At 38.6% G+C, this 19,849-nt stretch overlaps 1 protein-coding gene across 2 annotated transcripts in view; it reads left to right on the top strand.

Annotated features, from left to right (window-relative positions):
* Nucleotides 1-13,757: 13,757 nt before the first annotated feature.
* nck2a (NCK adaptor protein 2a) overlaps nucleotides 13,758-19,849 on the top strand; it is a 40,767-nt gene continuing 34,675 nt past the window's right edge. The window contains exon 1 of one of the 2 annotated variants that reach the window (XM_031734534.2): nucleotides 13,758-14,032. The gene's annotated coding sequence lies outside the window, so the exon portion shown is untranslated. The remainder of the gene's footprint in view (nucleotides 14,033-19,849) is intronic. The other variant, XM_039600233.1, reaches the window with a different exon arrangement.

A 19,849-nucleotide genomic window follows, 5' to 3' on the forward strand; every position in this document is an offset into this window, starting at 1 on the left:
TGTTTGTGCAAATTTCTGTTTCTCCCACCAATTATTTAAAATATTAGCAGTAATTTTTCAGAATTCAGAACAGTAGCAGTGTTTTTATGTATGCTAGACATGTTTGAAATGGGAAGCAGAGACAAACAGGAGGTTGTGTTATTTGGACTAGTACTGTTAAATTGAAGTCAGAAGGCAGTTTGTCAGACAGAAGATCATATTGTACTATATCTGAAGAAAGACTGGGAAAAATCTGATTATTGTCACTGTAATAGACATGTGGCATCTTTTTGTGTGTAGTCTGCTTTTATTAAAAAAAAAGGTGGAGGGTGGGGAGGGGGCTAAAGGGATTTAACCATGAAATGTGAGCATAACTAAAAATGATGTGTTCTTTGTTGCTCGTGTGTAAATTAAACTGATTATATTGAATAATGTTTTAGAATTTGAGCATGGGAAACAATTAATTCAGTTTATTTCACTTAATTGGAGACATGAGGTCTAATTAAATATTAACTGTGCATTTACTAAATATGACCAGTTGAAAGGATGCCCAAGACCGCCCTAACGTGCCCTCAGTATTTGCTCCTTCTTCCCAGCATTTAGCTGAAACCTCCCTCTCTCTGCACTCTCTGAACTGAGGCCTCCATCTCAGCTGCTGAGGCCAAGGGGATAAAGGTGCAGCTGTCTGGGCACAGCAAGGCTATCGTGATGGTAAAGCCTGGTACTTACTTCTGCTGCAAATACAGCCATGTGGAAAGGTCAAACCAGGCACTCCCCATCGTCACTAGTGGACCGTTAATCATTAGTGCCAGCGCAACCAACTGGACTGGAATTTCTCTGGGTCATCCAAGATCCAATATGATCCCTTGGAAGAACTTCACTGCACTCCCTGTGATGAAATGGATCCCAGCAACCGACTTTATAGTAGCGTCACAACGAAGGTCTCAGATGGGCAGGTAGAACTGATAAAGACGGATGGATTCATTTTGGGCTCCCGCTGTGGGAATAGGGTAGCAACTGTTTGCTTAAGATGATGATAGTGTTCATTTGATTTTAGATGACAAGTGTGATAAAGCCAACCAGCTGGCTTAGTTTAGCATGAAGGCAGGAAACGGAGGACACAATGAGCTTATAGTCTGAGAATATAAACAAATCCACTGCTAAAGCTGACTTATTAACTCATTTTATCTCGTTAGAGACTTTACACCAAACTAAATGTAAAACGCATTTAATCAAGTCCTCTATCCTAAATATCCCAACAATCTGATATTAACCATAGGGGCAAACTAGCAGCAAGAGATGTGTCAGATATAAACACTTCATTCTGGTATACATGTTAGAAAAAAAAAAAGTCTTCTTTTGTCCAGTGTTTTATTGACCCATTCATCCACTCCCACATCCGCAGTACACAGACTTGCAGCTCTATAACAGCATCTTTTCCTTTGCTATTGTTTACAGTTAACATAGTCACTAGCTGTGCAGTCTTTTTTGTACCGTCATAAACGTTAACATTTAACATACTAACTGAGCCCTGTAGAGTCTGAGATGTAGCTCTTGGGTGGAGTTTCTGTAAGCCTTGCACAGTCTGACCTCGGGGTGAATTTATTGTGATGTCCACTCCTGGGAGGATTGGAAGCTCTCTTGAATGTTTGCCACCTTCTCACTCTAGAATGATGGACTTTAAAATGTTTTGAAATGGCCTTAAAGCTCTTCCCAGATTGATGGACACATGTGTTAATGGCCACATGAATGCTCCAGTCCAGCAAACTAACAAAACTTCTGCTTTTACAGAGGAGCTCACATGTCCTGATGACTAGTTATTCAAGTGAATTTGATTATCAGTACCTAGCTGCTATTTTTTCCCCTCTTAAGGAGGGAAACAGTAAGGGTGAACTTATTTATTTATTTATGTACACACTGCAGTATTTATTGTTTATCTGATGTTGCATTATTTGTACCACCTGGTCCTTTAAGTCCTGCAAAGGATATTTATTTATTTATTTTAGCTTTGTAATTCTCTCATTTTCTCCTATTGCTAAATACCAGAATAAATAGACAATAACAGATAATAATAGATAATAATAGAATTGTCAAAAGGGCAATTTTGTCACTAGCACACTGTTTTGGCTGAATAGGTACTTTGTATCTTGTGTCTTCTAAGAATAAGGTCTAATAATGATGGTCAAATGACAGCATGGGCGTTTTTTTATGAAATTAAGTAAACAAAATTAGGTGAAGAATTTATTCTTATGTTTTTAAAAGTGAATAACAGGATTAATGCTCACATGAGGCTGAATCACTGTTATCACGGTATATATATTACAGTTTTATGATTTTAAGCTAGGAAACTATAGTATAACTTGGACACCTGCCTCCTGAGCACCTTTCTCTGTCATCAGACACTCAGTTTGAAACGCTGATTAAAAGCCTTCTGCACTTGTTTTCACTCTTTCTTCATTCTGTGCCATTGTACTGACGTGCTTCTATATATATGACACAGCAAATCCTCAGTCATTTAGCCTGGCGTTATGTTCCCAGACGGGTAAATATCAGTCGGGATTGGTGGGATGTTTCAACCCCAGCAGCGACCTGACACCTTATTTGCATGCTCATGTTTTGTCTTCCTTTCGTAGTTCTACTGTGTGAAATGACATGGACAGATTTCTATGATCATCTGCTTTCCTCTGTAATTTGCTGGCTGTTCCTGTAACATGTTTGGGGCACAGGTTTCTTGCCCAACTGTATTTGATATCAAGCATTTTGTAAGGAAAGGATGAATACAGTTAGGCCCATAAGTTGTTCAACAAAGACACAATTTTTGTAGTTTTGCCTCTGTACAAACAATCAAAACTATCAAGACATTTTCAGAGACTCAGAAATAACTGGACTAACTAAGATAATTTTATTTCTAAATATAATGACTATTTTTATGGATGAAAATTCCTTCCAGTAAATGACTATCTGAAATCAAAGACTCAGAATATAAAATTCTGTAATTCCTCACTTGTTGCCACTTCTTTGTGGGTCTCTGCATTCATGTTGCATCTAATCACTGATCAGCATGCCCAGTTGGATTAAGATCAGGTGATTAACTTGGCCAATGAAGAATATCCTGTTTGTTTGCCATGAGAATCTCTGGAGTCGCTTTTGCAGTATGCTTTGGATTTTTATCTATTTGCACTGTGAATCACTACTACTTGTTTAAAATGTCTATAATTTCTAAAAAGATGCATGTATTTGGTTTTTGCAAAAGCCCTTGCATTAAAGCTGAAAGTCTGCACTTCAATAACATGAAGCTTAAAAATGATATATTCAAGAAGGAAGAGCTGTATTCACTCATCTGCCTGCATTCTTGGGTGTTGGGGCTGCTAATTCATTCTTTAAATCACTTCAATTTTCCCACGCTGTCAAACTTAATTCTGTCTTTATCGCTCAGCTTGGTAATTTTCTCTCCCACCAATCAGCCTCTGGTCTGTGTGCTTTAACTCTTACTGCACTTCTGTCACCCTATCTTTCAGACTCTCATATGTGCAACCCACCTCCTCCCCATCTCCACCTCATCCCGGACTGATAGAGATCCTCATCCAAGTCTACACCTGCTTCATCTCTGCCAACAGTAATGTCTAAACAGGGGGTGGTGGGGGGTTGTAGTTCCTCTCCTCTACCTTCTCTACTCTAGTTCATCAGAGTCTAATAGCTTATTGCTCAGACTCTATATTTCAATAAATCCTGTCCAGTTAAAAATTGTCTTTGTCCAACAAATTTTATGGACAAAGACACATTTTTTGTAATTATGTGACGTAACTGTATTGTAGAAAAAAATCCCAACAACCCAAAATGTGTCCCAAGTAGCCATCAGTGAGGTAATTTGATTTTCTTCCTGCAGTAAGCATATTTTGGCAGTCATCTACTTTATGAACTGGGACCTTGGATATCCGTTAGTTGTCCTAAAGTTTAATTAATTATTATATTCTCACACTGATAATGCTTACTCTAAAGTTCACCCTTCTAAAGGCTTTTAGTCAAAAAAAAAAAAAAAGAGCCCAAGTCTTAATAACTGACTTTTTTCTGTTTTTCTGTCATGTTACTCAATGAGCTTGCTGCAGACTCACGGAGTAAAAAGCTGGACTCCCGTCTCTGCATTTTTCTTACTAATTCTGTCTCTTGCAGGCAGCTGATATGTTGGCACTCTGGCATGCAGTGCTAAGCCCTCCCTGCCTTGAATATAGATCAAATCTGTGGGTGGAAAAAAAAGAAGAAGATTGGGATTGGTGGTGTGGTGGCAGCAGCTGAGGGCCAGCTGTGCCTAAAAGTCTCCACTTGTTTCTGCTGTTGATTTTTATTTTACAGGTTGTTGGTGTGATTGTCCCTGGGTATTTTTTTCTTAAATAAGTAATTTTATTCTTCCGATAGAATTGTTTCAACACCATGACGACAGATCTTTTTCAAAGAAGGCATCTTGACCACTCAGTAAAAATGCACAGCTGTAAATAAAAACAATGATGGTTGAATTCATTTTAAACTGTTCACCCGGGTACTGGCTCCCTGTCACACTGTCATGAGCCATTTCGACACATGCACTACAGCCCCGAGCTTTTCTAGACAATAGCTGACAGACGTGTCATGTGAGAACACATTAGCCTGTCTTTATAAAACCAGCTCTCTGGTTACTGTTAAACTGCAGAAATAACATAGAGCACAGGTAACTGTAAGATGCATTCATCACCAGTGAGTGGGCGTCATGTGTGTTGGCCTGTGCAGGTGCTATCACAGACAGAGTACTTCACGTAGCTGCACAGCGAGAATATTTCTTCAGATTACAATCTTCCACAACGGAAGCCTTTGTGTGTTCGATATGGACACTTTGTCAGCTGTGTGACAGGCTGAATGTGAACCCAGATGCTAGACTTGGGAGACAGGAATGAACTAAGACAACATCCGCTTCAATCCTGCTTCTTAACAGAATACAAAGTCCAACATAGTTGCAGGGAAACGAGAGACACACAACCATGAAAGGCAGCGTAACAAAGGACAAGGAGAGACACAGACAATATATATACTCACAATATAATGAGCGGAAGGAAAGCAGATGGGCATACAGGTGAGGGCAACTAACACAATGACTCAAGAGGAAGTGAAGCATCACAGTACGGAAGCGTAGAGCTGCCACCCAGGCAAAAGAAAAATAGAAGTATATCACATTATAACGTGAAAAGTTTATTGTTCTAACAAGATACTTTTCATGTTTGTACAACATAATATCACGTTATTACAATATACATAATTATCATGTTCGTACAATACAAATATTATATTGTATATATATATATATATATATATACATATATATTTACATCTTGGGGATTTCACAGTTTACACTCCAGTTATCAGTGAGCACAGCGAGGACAGCAATTTTTGTATTCTGCTATCTAATATTGGCCTTTTAATAATGCTCCAGTGGGTTAGGGGAATAAAATGAGTAATTTTTTTATTTGTTTGTTTTGTTTTAGTTGAGTATTTTCTAATGATAAGGTCCAACCAACCAAATAAATTATTTCTGGTTGAGCTGTTTTTGGTTTTTATTTGATATATTTGATTAGGACACAGACTCACCGACTGACCTGCTCAGCTGTGAATGGAGAAAAGAGAGTACACTCTCACTTTAACTTGAATTCTTTTTAATCTTCAATATATTTTAAGGTTCCTAATATTTAAAAATTAAATGATTGAAACTAAATTTTGATGATTTTTCTTCTCAGGGAGCTTTCAGTGAAGTGAGATCAGCTGCCTCTAATGACCTAGTGGTGCCAGTCCAGTCATGTGAAAGTCCTCTGAGTAATTTTCTCGTCTCTGAAAGGATCTCTTTCAAAGATCTAAAAAACACAGAATGCAGACAGGTTTTGAGAAATTTCACGGTTTTCTTTAAACAAGTTATGCACATTATCCTGTGTGGCACAGCAGTCTGAGAACCTTCCTATTGCTAAATTATTGAAGAAATGTGGTGGTAAACAGCACAGAGTTTACGTCTTGTTTAGGACTTAAGCAAATGCATTAGTGATTGAAAACTGAATTTAGCTGTAATAGATCATGCTAAGGGAATTATACAGTTTAGATGCTTCTATTAGAGATGCACCGATTGACCGCCCAGGAACCGCAGTCCAGCATTCCCGTCCCCGAATGGTGACGGTCAGCCTCATGTATACTGGATTATAAGATGGGCTCTTTCATGCATGCGCAACATACACAGCAGTGCAAGCAAATAGTCACACACATTCACAGCCAGTCGTTAACAACAATTTAGGTCTGATAAGGTTTCTTTGTATCAACAAACCTAATCACACACTTAAATCACCCCCACCCAGCTGAACATGGACATTTTTTTAACAAAGCCAACAAAGGAAAAGCAGCTAAAGGTGAAGCTTTGCAGCCAACCACAAGCCAGCAGCCTCGGTATGAGCAAAGAATCAAAGCACTGACAAGAAAACTTATGGAGACCAGTGAAAAAGACATAAGTGTTGATGTGCTGTTATCTGGGCGAAGTTTTAAATGTACAGGAAAATAATGTAAGTACCCGAAATTTGTTTTGCTTTATATCTGCTACACCTGCTTTTGTCTGGTAAGGTAAGCTATGTCAAGGAAAGGTGGGTGTGCAGCAGCTCATTTTCACTTAATTATTTTTACCTCATTCCAGCAGCAGAGCACTTTCTTTTCTGACGTTTAAGTGAAAGAAGAACCTTTAAATTTTGCACTGAAGGACCGATGATGCTGTCATCTATAGTTCTTAGAAAGAAAACCTGCCAGTCACACTTAGATAGAAATCAGAAAATGGAACATCCCAAGATAACTGCATCTCTAGTTTCCACAAATCATATTTCTGGGATCATGCCTAATACAGAGACAACTGAATCATCGATGTCCCTTTTTAAAATTTGTTTTTATGATAACAAATAACTTTTGGAAATAATCTATCGGCATCTTTTTGCTTCAACGAATTCTATTTTGGTAACTGAAAAAAGTGGAAAGCCACTGTGAAATGATTATTCTGTGTAATTCTGACTCCTGAGAGCGTAATTAAATCTGGTGTTATGGCAAATTGTTAAGGACTCTGTCTGTTATATGGTTTATGTCTGAGATGATATAAATATAAAAATATTAGTGTCTATTCTTTTATTGAAGACTGAATTGATATCAACTGAGACAAATCAGAGGTAGAATTAAAAGTTGACATTTACCATTATTGGCTCTGATCTCATTAGCTGTTACAAACAAGGAACATTACCTGAATTAAAAACAGTTTGTTTAAAGGATCTGCTGACTCAGAAACCTACAAACTACTGACTATTGCTTATGTAATTTAAACAAGGAATGCAGGCTCCTCTCCTTCTTTTTTCCTTTTTGACCTCCCTTTAGGGGTTGCCACAATGGATCTGCCTCCATCTCACCCTGTCTCTAGCATCCACCTCTGTCACACCAACCCTCTGCATGTCCACCTTCACTGCATCCATGAATCCTATCTGTGTTCTTCCTCTTTTCCTCCTGCCTGACAGCCATATTGAAAATACTATTGAGAGTTGAATATTTTACTGGGTATTGAGTTTGAAATTCTAGTACTGTGACCGTTTCTTTTCCCCTTTTTTTGAACAGCAGTTGTTGTTATCCCAGGCTTCGAACAATCCAACACAGAAACTTTACAAATGATCCTCAGGTCTGATTTGGGAAAGATTTTATGCCCTTCCTGATGCAACCACCTGATTTATCCGGGCGTAGGACTGGCACTAGGAGCACTTTGGCTTGTTCTTCACAAACTGAAAAACCTAATCATGAGCCAAAGAACCAAATAAAATGTTTAATTTTTCATGCTACAAATAATCTAAACACGGGTTGATTCTGTTGCCATTGCTTTGTTATCTGGGTCTTTTTAGCGATTTTTCTTACACAGTAGTTTATGTTTGAGGCGTTGTACAATGACGTTGTATAACCCTGTTTTGTTTGTAGGCTATGTGAGGTCAATTCTTTTAAATGAGATGAATGTTTAAAAAAGGAAGCAAACAAACATATAATTGAGTGTTCTTTTGTATAATTACATTAACACGAATGAAAACAATACTTCAACTGAACAGTTCTCGTATTCCGATAAAAGCCTTTTACAACCAATTCCAAAAAAGTCGGGCCATTACGTAAAATACAAACAAAACCAAATTGAATAATTTGCAAATCTTATAAGCCCAAATTTTATTCACAGTGGAACATAGAAAACATAAAATGTTTAATTTCTTTTCATTTTAAAATGCAAAATGGAATATTTTAATAATAAAATAATAAAACGTAATAACAGTCCATCAACAAAGATCTGGTTTCCATGACAGAATCATGCAGTGTCATCACAGGAATCCATGCTGATTTTCAGCCTTTTGCCTGTGATGACACAGAGATTACTCTAGTTTCACTGTAACTTTGGATGATGTTATGTACTGTAGATGACAAGGTGGTAACAATTTTATGAGGACATAATTCACTGTTTTTTGCAGATACTATAGGCAAACCTCTGCTCATCTTCTGAGAAACTCTGTAACATGTTCTTTTGATTCTCAGTAATCTTACTAACCTGCTGGTTTTCTTTTTTTGTATTGGCAGTGTCTATAGTCATGTATTATGACATGAACTTTATTCATTTCTTTTTGTTTGCTTTTTCTTGCTCGACTACAGTTACATTTCTGCAGTCTTCAAAGAATCACTGGAGCTTTTAAATGTTCTGTTTCAAAAAAAGCAGCAAACCTTTGACAGCACTTGACCCAGGAGACAAACAAAAAGAAAACAGGAAGCTGTTGAAAACAATGGGAAGGTAATCTAACACAAGACATTTTTTTTCAATCCTGTAACAGGAAAAGGAATCAATGAAAGAAAGCAAAAATTCAATTCAAGGAACCCAGGATGGATGGAGCAAACACAAAAGGTGGGAAGCAAACAAAGACAGGAAATTCATCAGAGAGATACACCAGGTAAGCGAAACAAACCTGACACCATGACACATTAGAGGTGCAGTTAAACATTTAATTCTGCAAAATGTTGGTCAAAATTCAATGTTTGTGTAAGAATGAATTTATCCAGGTGTAGAATGTTATACAGTGTAAATTTAACTTGTGATTACTAAAACAGTCAGCCTTGTTGTTCCTGGGAGATGACAGGACTGGTACCTCTTTCATGTCTGCATGATAAATAAGAAACTGCAGATGGGAGCTGGTTTGGTGTGTATGTAAAGACATTGCTGTATTGGTGTTTTTTTCCCCCTAATGAATCATATTAATGTGGCTCTAACACCATCATTCCAGCTGATCAGCCATGTCACTGTGATGTATATAGCTTTCCGATACCAGATACAAAACATCTCATGTGGTTGTGGTAGATGTTTCCCTTCACAACATTTCTTTTTTCAGAATGCAAGGAGTTTGTTTTGGAAGACTTTTCTGACAGAAAGGCTTCCTTCTGCCAGAGAGGGCTGTCATCCTGTGGAGGGAAAGATTGTTCACAAATGGAAAACATTCAAGACAGTTGCCAAACTTTCCAGGATTGGACGTCCCAACAAATTCACCTCAAGGTCAGATTGTGCAGTGCTCAGAGAAACTGCAATTAACTCAAGAGCTACATCTCTGACTCTGTTAGCATGCTAAATGTTAAAGTTCATGACAGTGCAATTAGAAACACATTCAACAAGTACTGTATGACTATTCTGGATGGAAGCCTCTTTTCTCTTTAAAAAGAACATGGCAGCGCGGCTTAGGTTTGCAAAGTTGCACCTGAATAAACCACAAGACTTCTGGAACAGTGTCCTTGGGATACATGAGACCAGAGTGGAACTATTTGGCTATATTGCATAGCACTGCATTTAGAGAAAACCCAAACACAGCATATCAGCACAAACACCTCATACAACGCTGTTAAGCACGGTGGTAGAGTGGTGATGAATAGGGCTGGTTTTGCAACCATAGAGGATTATTAAACTATTCTGATTCTGCTTTTTATTCCAGAAACACATGTGAGAGCTAATTTTAATATCCACCCATTAACTCTCTGTAACTCTGTCTCTACAAACCACTAACCAACTCTCATACCCTCTTCAAACCAGCCTTTTCCAAAGTGGATGTTTTAACAGCGGGGGGAAAGCACCATATCTACATCTGTGACACCAAGATAATACATTTCTGCATTTTGATGAATACATCCTCTCTTTGAAGGATCAAAGATGCTCATTTCCATCATACGTAATCTATGTTTCAGAAGGCTAAAAGTCTCACTTGGCCTTGAGGTCAGTGAATTGCAAACATAGCACAGGAGCCGCTGGTTCATCACGTACATCACCACCTCCGGTCAGATATACTTAAACACGGGGCGCCTTTCTGCCAAAATAAACATCCAGTTTCATCAGCATGGTAACTATAGCTCCGCTCAGCTGCAGGCCCCTCACCAGTCGACGATACAGTGTCACTGGTGACAATATGAGGGGCGTGGCTCTAAAATGGAAGACATCCTGGTTATAGCAGCAGCAGATAGAGTGGTGACATGTGTGACTCAGTCTCGATTAATAAATCAAGTTTGCCTCGGGATTAGGAGGAGTGGGGTATGAAAGACAAACCATTCCAATAATTTTGCACTTCTTCAGCAACATTAAACACCGCCTCCTCCCCCCTTAGACATGTAATGTTGTTTTTGAAAGTTATATAATGAACTTTATGCTGAATGATATCCAATCGGGAAATCTAATAATACCAAGTGTAGCAGTGTGAACACGCACATCAGCTCTTTCCAATTACCCGTGAGTCCGCAGCATTAAAACGGATTTAACTTTTAACGTGGATGGTTAAAAATAAGCACGTGCTTACAGTTATTCATCCAACTGTCCTCTAATTAAATTAGTTTGTTGAGGTAGAAAACAAAATTGTGTATGATGAATAAGACAGGGTGGTTGGGGTGAGGGGTGGAGGAGTGGAGTGTGGGTGAAAAGGTCAGCAGATGGTCATTTATTTGTCAAATCCTGACGCTATGGTGATGAAGGTTGGTATGTTAGGCATTCGCACATGATTACGGGGACAGCGCCCGTGATCCAGGTCACATACTTTATCTTTTTAGCACTGTTTCTTACAATATGCATGCAAATGGGACACACTGAGTCGTGATACTGCGACTTTGTATTGGTGGTGCAGAGTTTGGTGGATTAGAAGGGACAAAAAGCATTTTAGCTTTTGTGTTGCAGAAGGGGAACAATGCAGGCAGACATCCTGATACTTTTGGTGCACTACATCTGACCTGCTGCAGCATTTAGGGCACATTAAAGCTTTTGGCATACCAGTAATGGATATGCATTTCTTCCAAGGATGTTCTGCCCCCTTGTGACAGCAAATCCAATGCTACAAGAGCCTCTCTATACACGTGCAGTGTTATTTTCACTCTCACTGCACACTTTGAAATAAAGACAAAAAAGTGTCGCTCAGGCCTGCTGAGTTGAGTGTCAAAGGGCGTTTACAGGTAACTGCTTTGCTTTACATTGCAGGAATGAATAGGGACGTGTGAAGGCGCAGTGTAACACGGTACGCATAAATGAATCAGCATCGGTGGATTTGGGCCAACTGAACTGTTAAAACAGATGGATATTGCACATAAGAGATTAGTGGGAACAGAAGGTTTTGGCTATGAAAACTGTGTGTTGAGTAGGATCCAAATCCAGTCATAAATTACAAATGTGTAGTAGTCAGAGACACAGGATGTAGTCTTAATGTGAGACTGCACTTTTACAGCATTCAAAACAGCGATATTATTTTATTTTTTTCTTACATGACAGACAAACTGTCATAAAACTGACATGTAATATATAGTTGAGAAAAAGTCTTTAGAGATATTGACTAAATTCTGGCCTTTTGCCACGGCTCTAATTTCTCAAAATTAGATCTAGAACATTATTTGATTTCGAATGGTGCCCATAAAAGCAAATCACCGTGGGATACTGAGCAAGGAAAAACGGGACACTTTGGACACTTCAGTAGGGACTCCATTCCTAAATCAGATCGGCATCGACTCAGTGCAGCTTTCTTTTATTACCATCTTAGGACTGACTTGTTTTGATTGGATGTAAAAACCAACCTGTTATTATGCAACCGGTTACTCGTGCTCAAGGTTTATTCATGAAAATGCGGCCTTGTCAGTACTCATGAGATCATATACTGTATGTTAGGTGTGTCTAACAAACATAAAATACAACGGGGGGGATTTTGCTCTGATTGCTTTTAATCTGATTGCTCTTTGATTACTAAACCTTAGTACTGGTAAATATCAGACCTGCTCATTGAACCTCTAGCGTGTCAAGGTGTTTGACTGTTTTTAACTCTTTTTTTCACTCTAACATGAGCTAAATGCAACGTCTTTTCCGCCTCGTGTTATTTTTAACAGTTTCAAGTGTGTAGGATGATTTATTTCTGTAAATAGCACACCATCTGAGTGATGAAAACCGTGAGAAGGAACACACAGATGAGAAAACAACCGCACAAAGTCTAAATTTAGTGTGTGAACAATGGAGTTTACTGTGTAATATACGACGAATACTTTGGTATGATTAATTACATAGTTGACGGGCGAGCAGGGACTTTTTGATGAACTCATCAATACTAAGTTTTTGTTTATGAGTTTACTCAAGATAATCACTTGCAGGCTATTGAAAAAAAAAACCACTTTGCATGTAAAAATAAAATAAAATACATCCGTTTTCCCAGTGTGGTCGCCAAGGGGCGACACAGTACCTCACATTTTCTCCCTTTCTCTCGGCGTTGTCCTGTACGAGTCCCGGTGTGGGTGACGTCACCAAGGGGACCGGCGATCAAGCTGAGCGCACTCAACGAAATCAAACCGGAAATCAAAGAAGGTGTCTTCGAAATAAAAGCATTAGTCGTCTTAGATCACTTGGATAACACAGAAGCAAAATTTCATTGAAAATTGTAGGCGCAAACATGAATAACAGAAAACTGAATAAAAATTAAAATAGAAAATAAAATATTTTTAAATTCATAATCTCTGTTTGCATCCTGCTTAACATTTCTTTTCACACCTAGCCACAGCCACCTTGGGAGGGTAGTGAGACCTGCTGTTATGTGGGGTTTGGAGATGAACAAAAAGGACAGGGAGTTGAAGATGCTAAATTTTTCATTGTGAGTGACCAGGTAAGTTTGGAGATAGAATTAGAGAGAGTTTGGACATTTGGAGAGGGAGATAGGTCGTAGGTTGAACAAAGGATATTGGATATGAAGCTGCCAGGCAGGGGGAAAAGAGGATGATGACAGAGAAGATTCGTGGATGTAATGAAGTTGGTTGTGTGACAGAGGAGGATGTCAGGAATAGGGTGAGATGGAGCCAGAGCATCTGATGTGGTGACCCCCTAAAAGGAGCAGTCAGATGAAGGAGAAGACCCAGAATCCTTCTGGAAACAAGTCTTTGTGAAGCTTCTAGACACCTTTAAGGGCAGATATTTTGACGAATCATCTGAATTAACTTATTAAATAAAATACTGGTTACTTGGAGATTTTAAAAAAAAAAAGGCATAAACCGAAACACAAGACATATCTGACTTAAAAACTTAAAAACTTTAAAAATCTAAACACATTTATTAAAAATCTATTTTTCCCACCTGGAAGTTAAACTTCTATCACCATTTCCTCCGGATTTCAAATTCAGCTCGTTTGACTGCAACGTCTGTACGCCCAGAAGAATTTATTTTGAAAGCAAAGAGCGGAAGTTGGCAGCCCCATAGACCAAGCTTGAAACGAGTGATTGAGGTGGAGGCAGTCAGCCTGCGACGGAAAAAACAAGCGATAATAGGTCGGACACTTCATGCTCGATTCTTGTTTTAAAAGAAAGAAAAAATAGAGAAACCCGTGGATATGTGGATGTAGGGGGTTATCTTTGCGGCTTTCGCGCGGGCTCCCTAACTTACAATTTGATTGGCGGGTTCTGGTTCGGGGTTTGTTGTTGAGCGTGTCGCTGTTTGCCCATTCTCACTGGAGTGAACACTAAGGTAAGCCTTGTAACCGCAAATGAACTGTGTTAAGTTGGTGCACTTGGACCGGTCGCTTTGGCCATTTCAGTGCTGCTTAAACAACCGTTTTTAGTTAAATTTGCCCGCGAAAAATGTCATTACAAGCTGAAGTAAAAGTTGGGGTAAAGAAAAACGGCAGCTTGCTCGTGCCACTTTGTAGGTTTGACGCTGGGTCTTTGTCCACTCAGAGGTGGTTTCACTGGACGCTGTGTGCTACAGCCTCGGTTTTTCCTTGCGTTTGAGTGGTTGCTGTTAACTAGCCACACAAACAGTGATATTTTTCTTTTTTCATTTTTAGAGCCAGACTAAATGGTTTTCAATTTATCAACTTTACCATTTAGCAATTTTTGTGCGGGGCCACTTCTTAAAGGCCTGTAAGCGCAAGCTACTCAAGCAATCCTCAGGCAGGTCCTTTAGACTGTTTTCTCAGGCAGCTGCTCTTGTTTGAGTAATTTCTCGCATTTATATCTCAAATTAATAGAAATCCACACATAAATTCATGTTATTTTTTTTACATTTACAATGCACTGCGTTTGTCAGCAGGCCTGTTTAAAAACGCAGTGGCTTACACAATGAACCACATTTGCCAAAACACCATAGACTGGCGACTGGTGCCACATGCCGAGATTGTCAATGTTGAATGTCTAGTGGCTTTTCATGGTAACTACACCGTGCGTCCTCCTCATCAATAGCAGCAGAGAATAGCATGCATTGTCTGTCTTGCTGTGGCAGTTATTGTCCATAACTAAAGTCCCTTTTATTCTAGAAGACGGGGGGAAATTTGCACTTGCATGCAAATGCAAGGACTGAGGTTATAAGAAAGCACAGTTTCTCTTTTTTCTTTTTTTCAACATGCAGGTACACTTGCGTGGCACACCTATTCTGCCGACACACCCTCTGACAAGAGCACCATGTTAGCTCTGAGTCTAGGACAAGGTTCACTCAGAAGTGACAGGTATGCCGTGTAGGCATGTGCAATAATGGAGCGATAAAGTGTGAATTGCATAAACGTCCATTACATCACAAAGCAAAGAGAGAACGCGAGTTTCAGTGCTTTGCATTTCCAGCATATCAGAAACTAAAACTAGAAAGACTGCTAATGATACCGAGAAGTGCAGTAACTGCATGTACTCAGTGGAAATGTGAGCTTTTCGGGCTGACTTCACACTCAAGTAACATTTAGTATGAGTGTTGTAGATTATGTGGTGGTTCAGTTAAACCCTAAATTTGACCTGAAACTATTAGTTATGGGAATTACGGTGATCGGGTAATTTGGGTCTGATTCCACCTCTCAGTGAATATTTGCTGCATTTCTTGATCCTCTATGATTGTAAGCTGAATATTATTGCATTTTTGATTGGCAATCAAAAAAAGCGGTATTAAAATAACTCACGCCGTGCCTTTTTTTAGAATTTTATTTTACGACTTATAAACAGTTATAACTGAGAAAGTAATGTAGAAGTGAGTCAGATAATTGTTGCAAACCTGCTGTATCCTGTTGCATGTATGTTTTTAAATGAGGTTTTGATCTAAGGCATATTTTGTAGGTACATTTTGAAGGAATCATTGATTACCAAGTGTGTGCACATGTTAAGCAATTTTGTCATTTTAATCTAAAGCTGATTAAGTCAATTTTGCAGATGCTGCTTTTTTCCCTCTTTAAAATCTTTGTAAACCAATTATTTGGGGCTTTTTCTAACTGCTGGTTGCTCCAATTGCATCATTTAAAGGAGTCTTTCATTACCTCTCCTTTCAAGAATTTATAATTGACATGTTTCATTATAAGCTGGACTTATAGAAGAGCCCTTTTCAAAATGACACACATTAAATTGCCTCCATGTGCTGCGGAGACTGAAACCAATGGTGCGTTCAGGCAGCCATCATCAATTAATAAAGTCAAAAATTTTAAGAGTCAATCTGTGGGAACTTCCCCTTTAATAGTCTGCCAAGTGTTAAATGCTGGAGATGAACTGAAGCTTTTTTTTTTTTTTTTTTTTTAACCAGTGTGTGATTCAGCATTTGGATATTAAAACATGCATGGTTTTTCCTACCATAATGTGCCTAAGTGAATGAAGCAGCCTGGACAACAGGTAATGATTAACCTCATATCCAATCTGATAGAAAGAACAAACACTGGTGTTAATATATGACTTTGTTTGTTTCCACCTTGCATGAGCTTTGTCACTTTAAGTTGATATGAAGGCAGCTCGTAGCAAATGTTGAACAGAATACTCTGGACGTCAGATGATTGCATAAACATTTGGTGCCGATTTAGAGAAAATAATGTAATATGAATATTTCTTAGTATATGTGACGTTGATATAAATACGAGCGTGTAGATCGCCCTCGCATTTAGTGACAAATTGCTATTTTTTGTCTTAACTTCCCCTATCAAACTTGGAACATGTGCACGTTTGTCATTTGAGCTGCATTTTTTTTCTTCTTACAGATGAGATAGTAATCCAAATCCTCTTTCTTCTGTGTATTTGATTGCACTTTTATGAGCTGCAACTAATTACTCTGCTCGTCTTTCTTGTGTATGCCTAATGGGCCTTAAAAAAAAAAAAAAAAAAAAAATATCCCTTGCATACTGCCGCGCTGTGCCCGCACAATATTTTTTTCCTCTGTTGTTTTGAGTGGAAGCCAGTGGAAAATGACTTTGTTCCGAGCAAGTGATGCTTTGCTTCTTTCTTATTTTGCTGATTTATGTGATTTGTACTTGAAGTGGTCTTTTTTTTCTCTCTCTCTCTCTTTTTTTAAATGTGAAGAAGGCGCTGAGTCGATCATATGCGATCTTAAATTGTCTGTAATGTAGCAATGAATCATTTATAGTCTAATAACATAAGTGGTAGTTAAATGATTTAAGATTTCAAGTGCAGGCGAAATATATCTTTATTTTTATGCCTGCTGTGAGAAAAGGGTTTTAAAGCCTATTGCGTCATCCTCTTTTATTTTATGACCTATATTACATGGGCTGTCTCTTGGAGAGTGAGGGTAATTTTATTTACACTTTCTTCACATTGTCTAGAACGATGTGAAGAAAGTGTAAAACGTAGGTTTTTGTGTAGACCTCCCAAACAAAATAATAGAAATTTATTTCCAGCAATATTTTCAGGAGCCTACAGCAGGGGGGAAACGTCCATGGAAAAGGATTTATTTATTTTTTTCACGTGGAAAGCATAACATTTCATGTCACTCAGGGAAAAGGCTTAGTAGGAATGAAGAAAGAATTAATAAATGCTGCAAGAAGACACTGAGCAATGCTTCTGAAGAGAATCATGATGGAAGCAAGATGAAGGCCATCTCATTGTCATTGTAATCATCTGTAATCTGGGGAATAGTTATCCATTAAACTGACAGTACATGCAGTTATGACAGTGGGCCCCCTTTCTGTGACTCTGTAATGTAAGAGAAGAAAGTTGATTCATGCTGCTGTTTAAACTGGCTCAGGAAGGTTACCGTGTGTGTGTGTGTGTGTGTGTGGTCTTGTTGGTTAAATATAATCTTTCTTCATTTGGGTTTTGTTTGTTTTTAAAGTTGGTGTTATTTCCTTCAAACCACGTCACTCCAGCCCATCAATGTTTTTTTTTTTTTTTCTTTTTTTTTTTTTTTTAATGTTATGATAAACATGGCTCTGGGATGGAAGTGTCAGTCGGTCACTTTAGCGCACTGTGGTTTATTTTAACAAATATAGACAAATGGAAAGATAAGTTATGCACAGATATTGTTAGTGTATAAAGTGATCATCATAAGAATTTCCCCTTCCTTATCCTAGTGTGCTACATCTGGTCCAAGGTGTTGCTTATTCTGTGCAATGATTTTTTTTTTTTTTAACATGATTTTTCACAGTGTAGTGATTTGCACATTTGCCTAACAAGCAAAAGATCCCTGATTTGATGCCGGGGGGAGACACAAATCCCTTGGGGGTTTCATCGGGAAGGGCATCCAGCATAAAAATCTGCCAAATCAAATACATGGAGAGATCCGCTGAGGTGACCGCTTGTCACTAAGGGAGCTGCTGAAAAGTAGCTTTTCTTTTCAAAACCGACTTAATATTTATTCAGTATAACCTAAAATTAGTGACTGAGCCCATAAACTCTGTAGAAAAGCTTTTACAGAGGTCAGGAATGAAAAACCCTTTCCCATAGACTTTAATAGAACCATAAATCTCTTTGCAACTGGAGCTATCACCATCTGGTGTCTTCCAGATAGATGCAGATTGTTAGGGACTTCTGCATTGGGTTTATTTAACCAACATGAAAGCTGTGTCTGTTTTATACTGTTTATGGCTGCGGTAGGCTGGGCCTTGGAAGACCTACATGGTGACCATTATGCAAACAATAGAGATCCTGCACTTGACGGTTAATGTTGCATGCAGATGATGGTGAACCATGTGAGAGATCCTAAGCAAAGGCAACTGTTAAAGTTTCTTTAACAGGTTCAACTTTATAAACTTTGTGACACAAGATACATCTACACCAAGTAAAGTGTATATGTATCTTACTGATTAAAACTCTTCTTTAGTAATCTTAGCTGCACCTGGAAAAAAAATGTGAGAGTTTCAACTTTGAGTTTTATAGCTAAACTGAATGGAAAAAATGTATTGATCTATCATGATTATTATTTCTTCTCTTTGGAAGCAAAAATTTAGACATTCATTCCTCTCTTTCTGTTAATCTGATGGCATCTGAACGTGTCCGCTTCAATCCCATTGGCTATTTAAGACTCCAGTTACACGAGCCTAGAAGCTAGCCAGAGATAATGGCAACCACTGGTCACTGGTTGTTGAACGTTGCTGGCTATTGGAGTTGTAATGGTAAAGCATAGATATTACTTTGAAGGCGAACATTCTCTTTTTTCACTTTATCTCTTACTACCACTTGGGAAGTAGTTGACGAGTGTTTGCAGACAAGTCAATGTCGTCCATGCAAGCTACGGTTGACTGTGACAATCAGCTAGCCACCAAAACAGAGTTTGTTGGTGCGTCACGCTCTTTGCAACTAATTTTACCTGTTGGTTGGCCAGATGTCTCCAGCAGCCACTTGCCAATTAGGAATACATTTGTTTCCCTAACGATCAGGGGGTCGATTGCCAGGGGATTATCAACTGGTTTCTAGGCCTGTTTGACTGAAGCCTTGATTATATTTTCTAGTGGTGCAACGGATCAAAAATCTCACGGTTCGGATCGGATCACGGTTTTAAGTCACAGATCGGATCAATTTTCGGATCAGTGAAAAAAGAAAAAAATTTAACATTTACTTATTGAAGTATTTTTTGCCTGTTAAAAACATTCAACTCAAGACTCATTCCACGCAATTATATAAAAACAAATTATGGTACAATATAGGGCTTTGTATCTACCACGCAATTCAATTCAGTTTTATTTATAAAGCGTCAAATCACAACAACAGTCACCTCAAGGTGCTTTATATTGTAAGGTAGACCCTACAATAATACATACTGCTCATTATATTCCACTCTGCTGTGACATAATGAGCTGTCACAGTCACGTAGCTTGTCCTTGGAGGTCTACCCATTTGTAGTTAGGGCAACAGAAGATGCCTGGGACAGTTCAGCCATAACTTTAAACTTTTCCTGCTCATACATGCTTGGAGCGATCTTGCCACTAAAGTGGACGTGCAACGGGATATCATAGCGGGGCTCAAGCACGTTCATCATAGTTTAAACCCCTTGTTTTGCACAACGGAATATGGCCTCCCGTCTGCAGCTAAACACCCCAATAGCTTTTGTAATAGCTTTAGCCCGGTCAGACTGGGCAGCAAAGGGCTGCTTAAA

The sequence above is a fragment of the Oreochromis aureus genome, linkage group 16, assembly GCF_013358895.1.
Source record: "Oreochromis aureus strain Israel breed Guangdong linkage group 16, ZZ_aureus, whole genome shotgun sequence".
NCBI classification, from domain to species: Eukaryota; Metazoa; Chordata; class Actinopteri; order Cichliformes; family Cichlidae; genus Oreochromis; species Oreochromis aureus.